The sequence below is a fragment of the Lycium ferocissimum genome, chromosome 12, assembly GCF_029784015.1.
Source record: "Lycium ferocissimum isolate CSIRO_LF1 chromosome 12, AGI_CSIRO_Lferr_CH_V1, whole genome shotgun sequence".
Classification (NCBI taxonomy): domain Eukaryota; kingdom Viridiplantae; phylum Streptophyta; class Magnoliopsida; order Solanales; family Solanaceae; genus Lycium; species Lycium ferocissimum.
In genome coordinates, this window is record NC_081353.1 from 18,410,669 (window position 1) to 18,423,244 (window position 12,576).

Below are 12,576 nucleotides of genomic sequence, written 5' to 3' on the forward strand. Positions count from 1 at the left end.
ATTATCGACATTTGAACAAGGTTATTATTCAAAATAAGTATCTGATACCTCACATAGATGACTTGTTTGATCAGCTTCAAGGTGCATCAGTCTTCTCTAAGATCGATTTGAGATTAGGGTATCACCTGTTGAAGATTAGGGCCGAAGATATTCTGAAAACTGCTTTCAGGACCAGCTATGGTCACTATGAGTTCTTGGTGATGTCTTTCGGGCTTAACAATGCCCCTGCAGCTTTCATGGATTTGATGAATGGGATCTTCAGGCCTTACTTGGATTCATTTGTGATTATCTTTGTTGATGAAATTTTGGTGTACTCTCTTAGTAAGGAAGATCATGAAAAGCACTTGAGGGTAGTACTTAGGTGTTGAAGGAGAAGAAGTTGTATGCCAAATTTTCGAAGTGTGAGTTTTGGCTTAGTTCCGTGGCATTTTTGTGGCATGTTGTGTCTAAGGAAGGGATTATGATAAATCCCAAGAAGATTGATACAATTAGAGATTGGGCTAGGCCTGCTTCGGTGATTGAGATTTAGAGTTTTGTGGGCCTAGCGAGTTATTATCGTCGGCTCATGAAGGGGTTCTCATCTATTGCTTCTCATTTGACTCAGTTGAATTAGAAGAATGTACCTTTTCAGTGGTCCGATGAGTACGAGGAGAGCTTTCAAAAGCTCAATACTCTATTGACTCCAGCCCCGATTTTGGCATTAACTGTAGAGGGGAAAGACTTTACTATTTATTGTGATGCTTCTCGGATTTGCTTGGGTTTTGTGTTAATACAAAAAGGTAAGGTGATAACGTATGCTTCGAGGTATTTGAAGGTGCATAAGAAGAACTACCCTACTCATGACTTAGAGTTGGTGCGCGGTAGTCTTTGCTTTGAAGATTTGGAGACATTACCAGTATGGGGTTCATTGTGAGGTATTCATAGATCATCGTAGTCTTCAGCATGTATTCAATCAGCGAGATCTGAATTCGAGGCAGCACAGGTGGATGGAGTTGCTCAAGGATTATGACATTACCATTTTTTATCATCCGGGAAAGGCTAATATGGTAGCTAATGCATTGAACCGAACGGCAAGTATGGGTAGCTTGGCGCTTTTTGATAGTTGAGGAGCGTCCTTAGCTATGGAGGTACAGTGTTTGTCTAATATCATGATGAGACTTGATATTTCGGAACCTGGCAGGGTTCTAGCTTGTGTTGACGCGAGGTCGTCTCTTTTGGGAAAGTTTAAGGCCCAGCAGTTTGAGGATATTAAATTGTGCAAGATTCGAGAAAAGTTTTAAATGGACAGGATAAGGAGGCAATTCTTAATGATGAGGGTGTTTTAAGGATTAAGGGGTGCATTTGCATTCCTCGTGTTGGTGGGCTGATTAAGCTGATTTTGGAGGAGGCTCACAGTTCTAGATATTCCATCCATCCAGGTGGTACAAAGATGTATCGTGACTTGAGATAGAATTATTGGTGGGGTAGGATGAAGAGGGATATGGTGGAGTTCGTTTCCCAGTGTTTAAATTTCCAGCAGGTTAAGTATAAGCATCAGAGACCAGGTGGTGTGATTTAGAGGATGCTCATTTTCGAGTTGAAGTGGGAGAGGATAGCCATGGACTTCATGGTAGGTCTACCGAAGACTTCGGAAAAGTTTGATGCCATTTGGGTTATTGTGGACAGGTTGACTAAGTCCGTGCACTTCATTCGAGTTCAGACTACCTACAATTCAAAGAAGTTAGCTAGGATCTATATTAGAGAGATTGTCAGATTTCATGGGGTGCCCATTTCTATCATTTCAGACAGAGGCACTCGGTTCACTTCCCATTTCTAGAAGACTTTGCAGAAGGAATTGGTGAATCAGTTGGATCTTAGTAGCTCTTTTCATCTGCAGATAGATGGTTAGTCCAAGAGGACTATTCAGGTGTTAGAGGATATGATGTGGGCTTATGTGATCTATTTTGGTGGCCATTGGGACCAGTTCCTGCCCTTGGCGGAGTTTGCTTACAACAACAGTTATCACTCGAGTATTAACATGGCTCCATTTGAGGCCTTTCATAGTAGGAGATGTCGTTCTCCGATTGGTTGGTTTGACACATTCAAGGTGAGACCTTGGGGTACTTATTTGTTGAGAGAGTCCTTCCACAAGGTGAAGTTGATTCAGGAAAAAAAGCTACTTGCAGCTCAGAGTAGGCAGAAGTAGTATGTGGAGCAGAAGGTTCGTGATTTGGAGTTCATGGATCGTGTCAGGTCCTATTGAAGGTCTCACCCATGAAGGGTGTGATGAGATTTGGAAAGAAGGGAAAACTGAGCCCGAGGTTTATGGATCCTTTTGAGATTCTTCGTCGTGTTGGTGAGGTGGGTTGTGAGTGGCTTTGCCACTAAGTTTGGCAGGTGTTCATCCGGTGTTACATGTTTCTATGTTGAAGAAGTACCATTCAGACGAGTCTTATATCAGCCAGTGGGACTTGGTATTGTTCTATCAGAATTTGTCCTTTGAAGAGGAGTCGGTAGCAATATTGGATAGGCAAGTGAGCAAGTTGAGGTCAAAAGAGCTAGCTTCAGTTAAGGTGCAATGGAAGCAGTTGAGAAGGTTACTTGGGAGACTGAGTCCGATATGCGTAGTAGATATACCCAGCTCTTTACCGATTTAGGTACCCTTCTTCGTTTCTTTTCCTTTTGAGGACGAACGATTTATTTAATGGGTATCTGATGTAACAACCCGTTTGGTCATTTATGATATTTTTTCCCTTCTACCCCTGTTGACCCTTCCCCTAGCTTCGTTAGAGTGTATTTGAGTCGTGGGGATGGGTAGCGCAGTTCCCTAAGTGATCTGGTGACTCTTGGTTGATTTTGAGGAATTTAGAAGCTTTTAAGTTAAATAAGTAAAAAAGTGTTGACCAATAGTTGACTTTTGGGTAAATGAGTCTTCTTGGGATTTTTGTCGGTTCCATTAGATTCAGAAGGTCGATTATAAATTGGTAGGATGATTGGTTCGTGTTACATCCCGTACTTTTGTACATTGGATTTGTCGTAATTTAATTGACATAAGTCCAAGGATAAGATTATTTTTAGAGGTTATAAGTAATTATGCTATGTTTGACAAGTGTGACAACAGTGATTGAGAAATAATAGTAAAAAAAATTTGTATTCTTGGTATTGGTTGGAAAAATTAGAATTTGATAAGATATAATTTTTATCAATGTTTTAGTCTCTATGAATATTAGTATATGTTTTAATTGTTTACGATTTATTTTTTTATGGAAATATTATAAGTCTAGCTATATATTGAAATTATTAAAATATTGGAAGTTTTTTTTTATAAGTTACAGCTCCACCACAATACTTCCATATAATTAATGAACCAAGACCCTTTTTTCATAACTTGTTGCCAGCACCTTATATGAGCATGTGTGAATCATTAGTTGCCAAATTATTGAGGGCCAGGTGCAAAGCAAAGGAAATGACATTTACATCTCTTTTTTCAATTTAGTGAGAATTCATTTTAGGGAAAATATATTTGTGAGGCATCTAGTCTATAGTACCAAAACTTAGCTCCATTTTCTTGTCTAGAACGTGAGCTTCAATTTTTAGAATATAAAGTTCGCAGTCTTCTTAAGAGCAACATACGGGTTTTTCTCACCGCTTCAATCTCGTTGTACCATTCTGTCGTGTTGTTGAATCTGGGCTTTCTTCAAAGTGAAGTAAGGTAGAAGAGGAGTAGTTCTTGACATATAAGGTTGAAGTTCTAATTTAGGCGAGTTTGTTATTGAGTCGTACTGACGACAAGAGGTATGTGAAGGCTATCCCCTTTCCTTCTTTTGGCATGTCCTTAATGTAAATACAGCGTAATGAACGTCTTGCTCACGATTCCATTCATGATAGCTGAGAATGTCCTTGATTCTTATTCACTTCTTAACAATAGAACTTTTAAGAGTACTGTACAGTTATTCCTCATGTCCCATGTACTCCGGATGAGTCGTTGATATACTTCATGATAGTGTAATGTATACGACGATAGTTGGAACACAAAGCTACCTTATATTATTCCAGTAAAACCAGACACTTGATTTTAATGAGAAGACGAAGCTAATGAGACAAATATGGATGGTAGACGTCCTGACAAGGTATAGTTTTTCAAATGTTTATGTTACACTTCCCAGGAAACTCTTATGTGCTTATTAGTTACTCGATACTGGGAGAACTAATGGTAATCATAGCGTTACTTGTGTGAATTGAAGTTGGATCGGGTTGCACGTTCCACAACACATGCATTGAAATTGGATCAGGTTGCATGTTCCGCAACACATGCATTGATTATGGATCGGGTTGCACGTTCCGCAGCACATGTATTGCAATTGGATCGGGTAGCACGTTCCGCAACACATGCATTGATAATGGATCGGGTTGCACGTTCCGCAAATGCATTGATAATGGATCGGGTTGCATGTTCCACAACACATGCATTGATAATGGATCGGGTTGCACATTCCGCAACACATGCATTTGGACCAGGTTGCACGTTCCGCAACACCTATATATGATATGGATTGGGTTGCATGGTCCGCAACGCATGCATTGCATTTGGATTGGGTTGCGTGTCGAAACACATGTGCAAATAATAGTAAAGATAATAAGTTAATTAGAGCCATAATATGATATAGATATATGTGTAGTTGAGATCATAAGAGCATGACGATAGACATATGTGTAACGGTATGTTATATGTCCTTCGGTAATTCAGAGATGCCAGGTTATATTCTTAACCTTTCTTCTTGTGACATATGGTTATTGTTTTATGTTTCATGCCTTACATACCAATACATTCTTCATACTGACTGTCCCTTTTGCCTGGGGGCGCTGTGTTTCATGCCACACAGGATTAGATAGACGAGGAGAGGATTATCCATAGTAGGTTACCTCCAGAGTACAGCCTTTGTTGGTGAGCACCATTTCCTCCTGAAGCATTACCGATTTAGGGTTGTATATATTGTATTTTGATATTATGGGTATGTTGATGTTACACCTCGGAAATTTCCCCTTAGTATGTAAGCGAGTAGGCTCGCGAAGGACATGACGTATACAAGGTTGGATAAGCAGGAAGTACGAATTGATAGTCCTAATTAAGATTCCAAAGGCATCCGAGTTGAAGCAAGAAAGTAGTTAAGGGAATCGAGTTATAAGTTAGTGTATTGGACGCAAACTAGAGTATTGAGTTAATGATGCCTTAAGAATGTTGTGGAGAAGAGTTATGATGCCCCGAGATTCATAATGAAATGATGAACAAGTGCTAAGAAGGTCCCATAAGGATTAGAGATCAAACGAAACGACGGGAACCATTCCGGTGGAGCTGTGAGTTCCACGACCATGTTCCACGGACAACACAATGTTCCACGACCGTGGCTGTGTCCGTGGAACAGCCAGCAGTGTGGCTGGCTGGTCGTGAACCACGACCGATTCCACGGCCAACAAAGGTTCCACGGACCGTGAAGCCGTCCGTGGAAGTCCCTATTCCGGTGAACCTCTCCAAGTCTTTAAATGTTAAGTCCACTTCATTTTATTCATTTCCAACCACGACTTCAACCTCTCCACACCTCTAGAAACTTCTAAACATTTCATCCACAAGAAAACTAAGGATATCAAGGATCAATAACAAGATTTGAGGAGAATCAAGCCTAAGAAACTCCATTAAAGCTACCAAAGTCAAGGAATTCCAAGAGAGAAGAAATAGGGTTTTGTGCTAGAAGGTGTATTATCATCCAAGGGTTATTCCTCTACCATTCGAGGTAAGTTTCATGAACTTTAGATGTTGATTGAAGTATTATTAAGATGAAACACTTAGGTTATGAAAGAGTATGAAAAATGGGTCATAAATGGGTAGATTATGCCATTGTTGAATAGTAGTTGAGGAGAATCATGAAAATGGTTATGTTGAGATTGTGAATGTGTTATGAATGATGTTTAGAGCATGGAATAAGTATTATAAAGTGGACAAATGTGACAACGAACCGTAGTCATGAATATGGAGAATTTAGGTGAAGTTATGAAATGCGAATCATGGGGATGAATGACGATTGTTGTTAGAGATATTGTGATGGTTGTTATGGATGTTGGAAGTTGATATGGAATATGGCGGAACGTAGTATAAACAAAGGAAACGCTGCCCAATTTTCTTTAGCCTTAAGAGGCACGATTTTATAATTGCCTAGCTAACGACGCTACGAACTCTCTTGAAGGTAAAGACGAAGACATCAAAGGAGGACGAACAAGCTATAAAGTAGTTAATGGCAAAAGGTATGTGAGGCATTACCCTTCCTTCCAAGGCATGAATATTATATACGATTTCCCTCTTCCTTCACGGATCTTTTATGTTCCTTGAGATGAAATGTCTACGTCCATGAGCAACGATACTGGATAAGAAATACGCTATGAATGCAATAAAGACTTTAGAGACCACGATATAATGTTTCTATGAGAGCAATGATAAGGATCACGATCCATTGGCATTTCCTCTTATACGTACTCGCCTTAAGTCGTGAATTCCTCCAAGGTGAGATATGACTCTTATGCTAATCCATAACATGACCGGGGGTTTACGACCGTACGTCACCCCGACATAAATATAGCCATTCTCAAGCTTAATGTATGAACATGTGCATATAACTAAGAATGTTAAACTATGGTAACATCATGACAAGCCACGATATGTCTATGAATTGAATGTTAATGTATGAAATGCATGGTATGTGTGATAATATGATTCCACCGCGCCTAATTGGCCGGACATGTCACCGCTACGGCGGGCTGCTATAATTCCACCGCACCGAGAGAAGGGCGGACATGTCACCACTAGTGGGCCTGCAGATGGTTACCGGACGCGGGCAACGATATAGTGACATATGATTGATGTAACGATGCTTGCATGCTATGATAATGTATGTGATGTATTTATGTAAGATGAATGTACGTGGCCCGGTTCATATGTAAAGATGGTACAAAGTTATGCCCTCATTTCATGATTACGATTTCCGTGTTATGTTTGTTTCATTTACGCCTTTACATACTCGGTACAATGTTCGTACGACGTCCCTTTTCTTTGGACGCCGTGTTTCATGCCCACAGTAGGCAAGGAGACGGAGCCGATCTAGAAGTCAGTGGCCGATTTGTGAGCACTCCATCGTCCGGAGGTGCTTCGATTATTCTTTTGGTACATATTTGTATATTCATATTTTGGGCACGACGGGGTCCTGTCCCATCTATATGTCTAGTACTCCATTAGAGGCTCGTAGTCACGCATGTGTGGGTAGTACGACCCCATGGTCTCCATGTATATGTATGTGTAAACGTATGTATATCATTTTGATAGCCGAAGGGCTTATGTTATAAAAGTTAATGTATTCCAGAAAATGATAATTTTATATGATTACGAGCGTACAGGATGAATGATAGTAGATAAGCGGTAAGGTGAGCGGTGTTCGGGGGGTTAGACCCGGATACCGTCGCGGCCCGTGGCTTGGGTCGTGACAGTTGAGGGCACTGTCCCGACTCATATACTTTGTTTATGCTCTTAAAGGCTTTTGCAGATAGATCCTATGTATAGTTTAGTTGTGTTTTTATAAGGTTGGGATGTCGAACTTGTAGGCCTTTGTACCTATATATATATATATATATATATATATATATATATATATATATATATATATATATATTTTCCGTTATTACGGAGACATGTTGGCCTAAATAGCCCCAGGCTTCTTTATGTATGATATTGTTTTCACAGGTTAGCCTCGTTGGCCTTGCTTGTCCTTCGGGACTTAGACAATCAAAGCTATAGTCTGATTCACTCAACCCTAATTAGGTGTCGGGTTCCAATCATGCCTCACCAAGGTTGGGGTGTGACAGTTCGGTTCTCGAGGCACTCGAGGTGTGTTGTTCCTTTGGTTGGAAAGCTTTTTTTTGGGCCTTTAGGGATTGACCGGGTCAAGATGACCTCTTTTGAGAATTTTGAGGGTCAGGGTGAATTCATAACATGTTTTTATATTGACTTTCATGTTTGGTTTGTATCTGGGAGGTGTCGGATGAGTTTCGAGTTTTGGGTTGAACGTGGTGAAAAAATAGATTTTTGCTAGTTTGTAGTGTGCCGCATCTACAGTCATGGGCCAGCCTCTGTGGGGTTAGGTCCGCAGATACGAGAAAGTGGGGGACCTGGGGAGGCTACATCTGTGAAAAATGGGATTTTAAGTGAGGCCGCGTATTTCTCCGCAGATGCGAGGCCGCACCTGCAAGGAATGGTCCAGAGGTGCGGAAATCACTCAATAGAAACTCAAAAGTTTTCCCCATTCGAGTTGTTTCATTCCATTAACCAATTTGAGACCTAGAAGTTTGGGAAGGGGCGATTTTGTGGAGATTCTTGGGGTTCTTCAAGTGGGTAAGTCTCTTAACTTTGTTTTCTAATTTTATAATGGGTTAACTAAGAATTTTCTTAATGAGAAACTTGTTTTGAAAGGGACTAAAAACCCTAGGCTAGTAATTGGATTTTCTTAATAAATCATTGATTGTTTTGGGGGTGGATTTCCTAGTGATTAGCTTGATAAAGCTTGTGTAAGTTCCTTCCAATTCAATTTCGATTTCAGAACGGGGTTTTTCAAATTATTAAATGTAGGGGTCTTTTCCATAATTGGGGACGAAATGATGAAATTAAGCTTTTTTGGGATTAAATCTTGTTAAACTTGGTATTTTAACTTTCTGGACTTTGGGTGAACCGTTTTCGGCCTAAAATTGTGATTTTTCCCTTGTGGCCTAGGGTCCCCTTTTTAGAGTCGTTTTTCATTTCAACTTGGAAGAATGGTAATATTGGTATCCTTAGTTCCCCAATCTAATATAGATTAATTTCTTGGTAGACTTTGATAGATCTAAGGCGATTTGATAAGGCAGGACTCAAGTGGATTAGTTTGTGGCACCTGTTCGGCTTCGAGGTAGGTTACAGCTTACTTATGTCTAGACTTCGATTAGAGAAACGTATGTACATAGTAGTTGTTGACAGGGAAAGCATGACAGGCCTTCGGGCATGGTGGTGGTGATGAATCCACTGGTTTGGTATGGATGCTGTTATATGGGATTGTCACCATGTTTGTTATACTTGTGAATTGATTCCATTCATCTTTGTCTCTTGATATCTCACTTATCTCATGGAAAGGAAGAATAATGTTGATGAATTGAGTTTTGATATGCATTTCACGGTAAGTAACTGTTGAGATTACGATATGTTTTATTGCCGAGGTTGATATCATGCATGGCATGCATTCCTTATTTCATATGGTTGTTTTGATATGATTGTGTTTAGTAATGATGATAAGTAAGAGAGTGTAGCCTCCGAGGTCATGTCCGAAGAGCGTAAAAGAGAGATGATAGCTCGTGATCCAAGGTCTTTATTGGAGCGAGATGAGTGCTCGTGATCCCAGGTCATTTATCAGAGCGAGAGAGTGCTCGTTTCCAAGGTCATTTGCCGGAACAAGGGTACATGGACTTCGCGGGTTTTTCATGGGTCATGGCTATGAGGAATTACCCTTAGCATGTGTGTACGCTTATGGAAAGTTGGTTAGTGCGTTGCATCTAAATTCATTCATCTACTATTGACTGTCTACTTGGTATTTAGTTCACTTCATCCTTTCTTATACTTGATATGTTTAGGACTGCACTTGAATGCTTATCTGCTCTACTTGTTAATTTCTTTCTATTTATATTCATGATCTAATCATTGTCGTCCTATGATACCTACGAGTGCTTGTGTTGTACTCATACTACTCTTGTTGCACTTTTTGTTGAGTGCAGAGTTCGTTCAAGGTTCCAGTTCTCGACCTCGCAAGTGATCTCGAGGCTGCTTGCCCGAGATTCCAAGGTGAGCTACTTGCCAGATCTGCAGCCCGGAGACTCCTCTTACATATTTGTCTTCCTTTTTTCTTACTCTGAGGCAGCATTTTCTATTGTATGGGACTGCATTTCTTCTGTCAGACTATGTATTGGGTATTAGAAGCTATTGTACGAGTTCAGACCATGTTGGACTGCATTTCTTCTGTCAGACTATGTATTGGGTATTATAAGCTATTATAGGAGTTCAGACCATGTTTTGGGGTTATTACGTAGTAAGTACTTCTGCACTGATTTTATTTATAAATGAAGACTGTTAGTATCATATTTGCTTACTTCCGCATTGTTAATTATTACATGATGTAGTTCAAGAGAAGAGTTCGCCAACCAGAAGGGATAGTGTGGGTCCCCACATGATTCACGAGTTGGATCGTGACAAAACTCGACAATATTACAGTCCTTATAAATGCGAGTCTAATCTCTTTAAATATTGTCACTATCTCATATTCAAAATAAGTATCATTTAACATTATGATATACTTATTAAGAAAATTATTTAATAACATTAATCATATATCTTCTCAAATTAATATATAATATAAAGTTAGGCATAGACAATCCTATGTGACACTTCTCTATGGCCTCCATTGGCATTTATCTTTTTTCTCCCTTTTTTGGATTTTTTCTATTTTCTTTTCATTTAGTGCTATATTAAAAAGTTCAAAAGTCATTTATGTGTTATATAAATGGGTGTTCCAAATTAAATGAGTGATTTATTTCTCTCTATGTAACGTTGTGTACATATTCTTAATCTCAAAAGTAATTTCTTTTGCAATTGTTCAATGTTGGAATATCTCAAAAGTCATTTCTTTAGCAATTATTCAATGTTTACTATCCTCTTTAGTACCTATCATTATTATACGTAATCTATCTATTTATTTATACTAGTATTTGTACCCGCGCGATGTGCGGATATTAAAAAAAGTAACTGTAAAAATTGTAATATTATTTGCTTGAGCAAAGTGAATATAATTGCTTAAAAATATTTCTACAATTGTCATCTTACGTCTTTACAGAATCCAGTAAAAAGATGTTCATGAAATAAAAATAAAAATAAACTAATCATATGATTATTGAATAGCTTTTGGATGAAATAAAGATATCATCTTCAATTCTTTTGTGAAACAAATGTTCCTAAAATGTAACATGATTGAAAATAAATAAAAATAATTTCTCAGAAGTGAGAAAATATCATACAATATACTATAATCATACAACTTTTAGCGGTGAGAATTTAGTACACAAAAGACTATAACTTTAACTTTCTATTTTCGTTCATTTAACTTCTATTATTTGTTGAAAGGAAAAAGATAAAGTTAGTGAATTCACCTTCCCTTATCACTTGTATAACAATTTTTGCAAAGAGAGAGTTTATTTATTGGCTACATTAATCAACCCAAAATATGATTTATGTGTTAAAATAACTAATGGCATAAAGCAGTATCACACTCCTCATTGTTAAATGTATTTTATACGCTTATTAAATTATAATATTGTTCAAATAAGAATATATAAGCTACAAAAAAATTCATTGAGAATATGACTAGAGTAAATCTGATTTCAACTCAAATGAATATTTTTAAAATGTCTTCACATGTATTTTTGAAAATCCAGAGCCCTTGATAAAGAATAAATCAATTTAAATCATAACACTTAAAATTCACAAAGACACGTGTCACTAATCTAAACCTGTGTTGATAACTTAGATTAACAATTACTAATGAGCTTTGACCAACCTTGGTTATCCAGTTATGGGATAAATTCATCTAAGTTGAATATTTTATTTTTGAAATATCTTATGCTTATTTTATTACTTCATGTTTAGATAATAAGTCAGGCTATATAGCCTTGATGTTTAGATGGATATACTTGGACAATAATTGATTGGAGATTCAAATAAAAAATGAAGATATTCTAATTCATTAATATGCACCATAAATTAGTAAATAAAATTAATTATAATTCTATTAAATATTTATTGTGATATGTACAGAAAAATGCATTTTTAGCATTTCTTTTTTACTCTTAAAATGGGAATAATAATAAAATATTTTCAAGAACTTTATATTTTCTTAATTTTATAGATGTGTTCTACTTGTCATGCTTCTGTCCAAGTTTGACTCTTTTTTTTTTAATAAACTCATTTGGTAGTTAAATTCCGATTCGAAATTAAAATACTTTATATACGATATTTAATATAGAAGAATAAAATTCAAATGAAAATAGAAATAAAGAAAAGTATGGCACCAATTTCGGCCACTTTTCAGTAGTAGAGTCATGTTCCATTTCTGCAATAATTTTTCTTTTCTGCTTTTTCTTTCCTTTCTTTTATGTTCTTGTTTAGTTTCGTCATTCTACCCTTCAGTTTCTCCATCTTTATACGTTATTTCGTAAAACCAGAATAAGTTTTTACCACGGTTCAATTGAATTCATGTTTTTCCTCTTTATTTTCATCAAAATTCCAGATAATCTTTTTTTTTAGCAATAGATCCTCCAAACCATCCCAAAAAGAGTAGAAAATAACCATTTAAAAGGGTATATACTCTATAAAAAAAAGACTTACAAACTGTATTGTTATCCTAACTCTAGTCACCTACTTTTGGTGGAAACCTCATACCTTTCTTGATCCGTAAAGCTTCTGAAAGTTTTGCTCCTCCTACTTTTTGA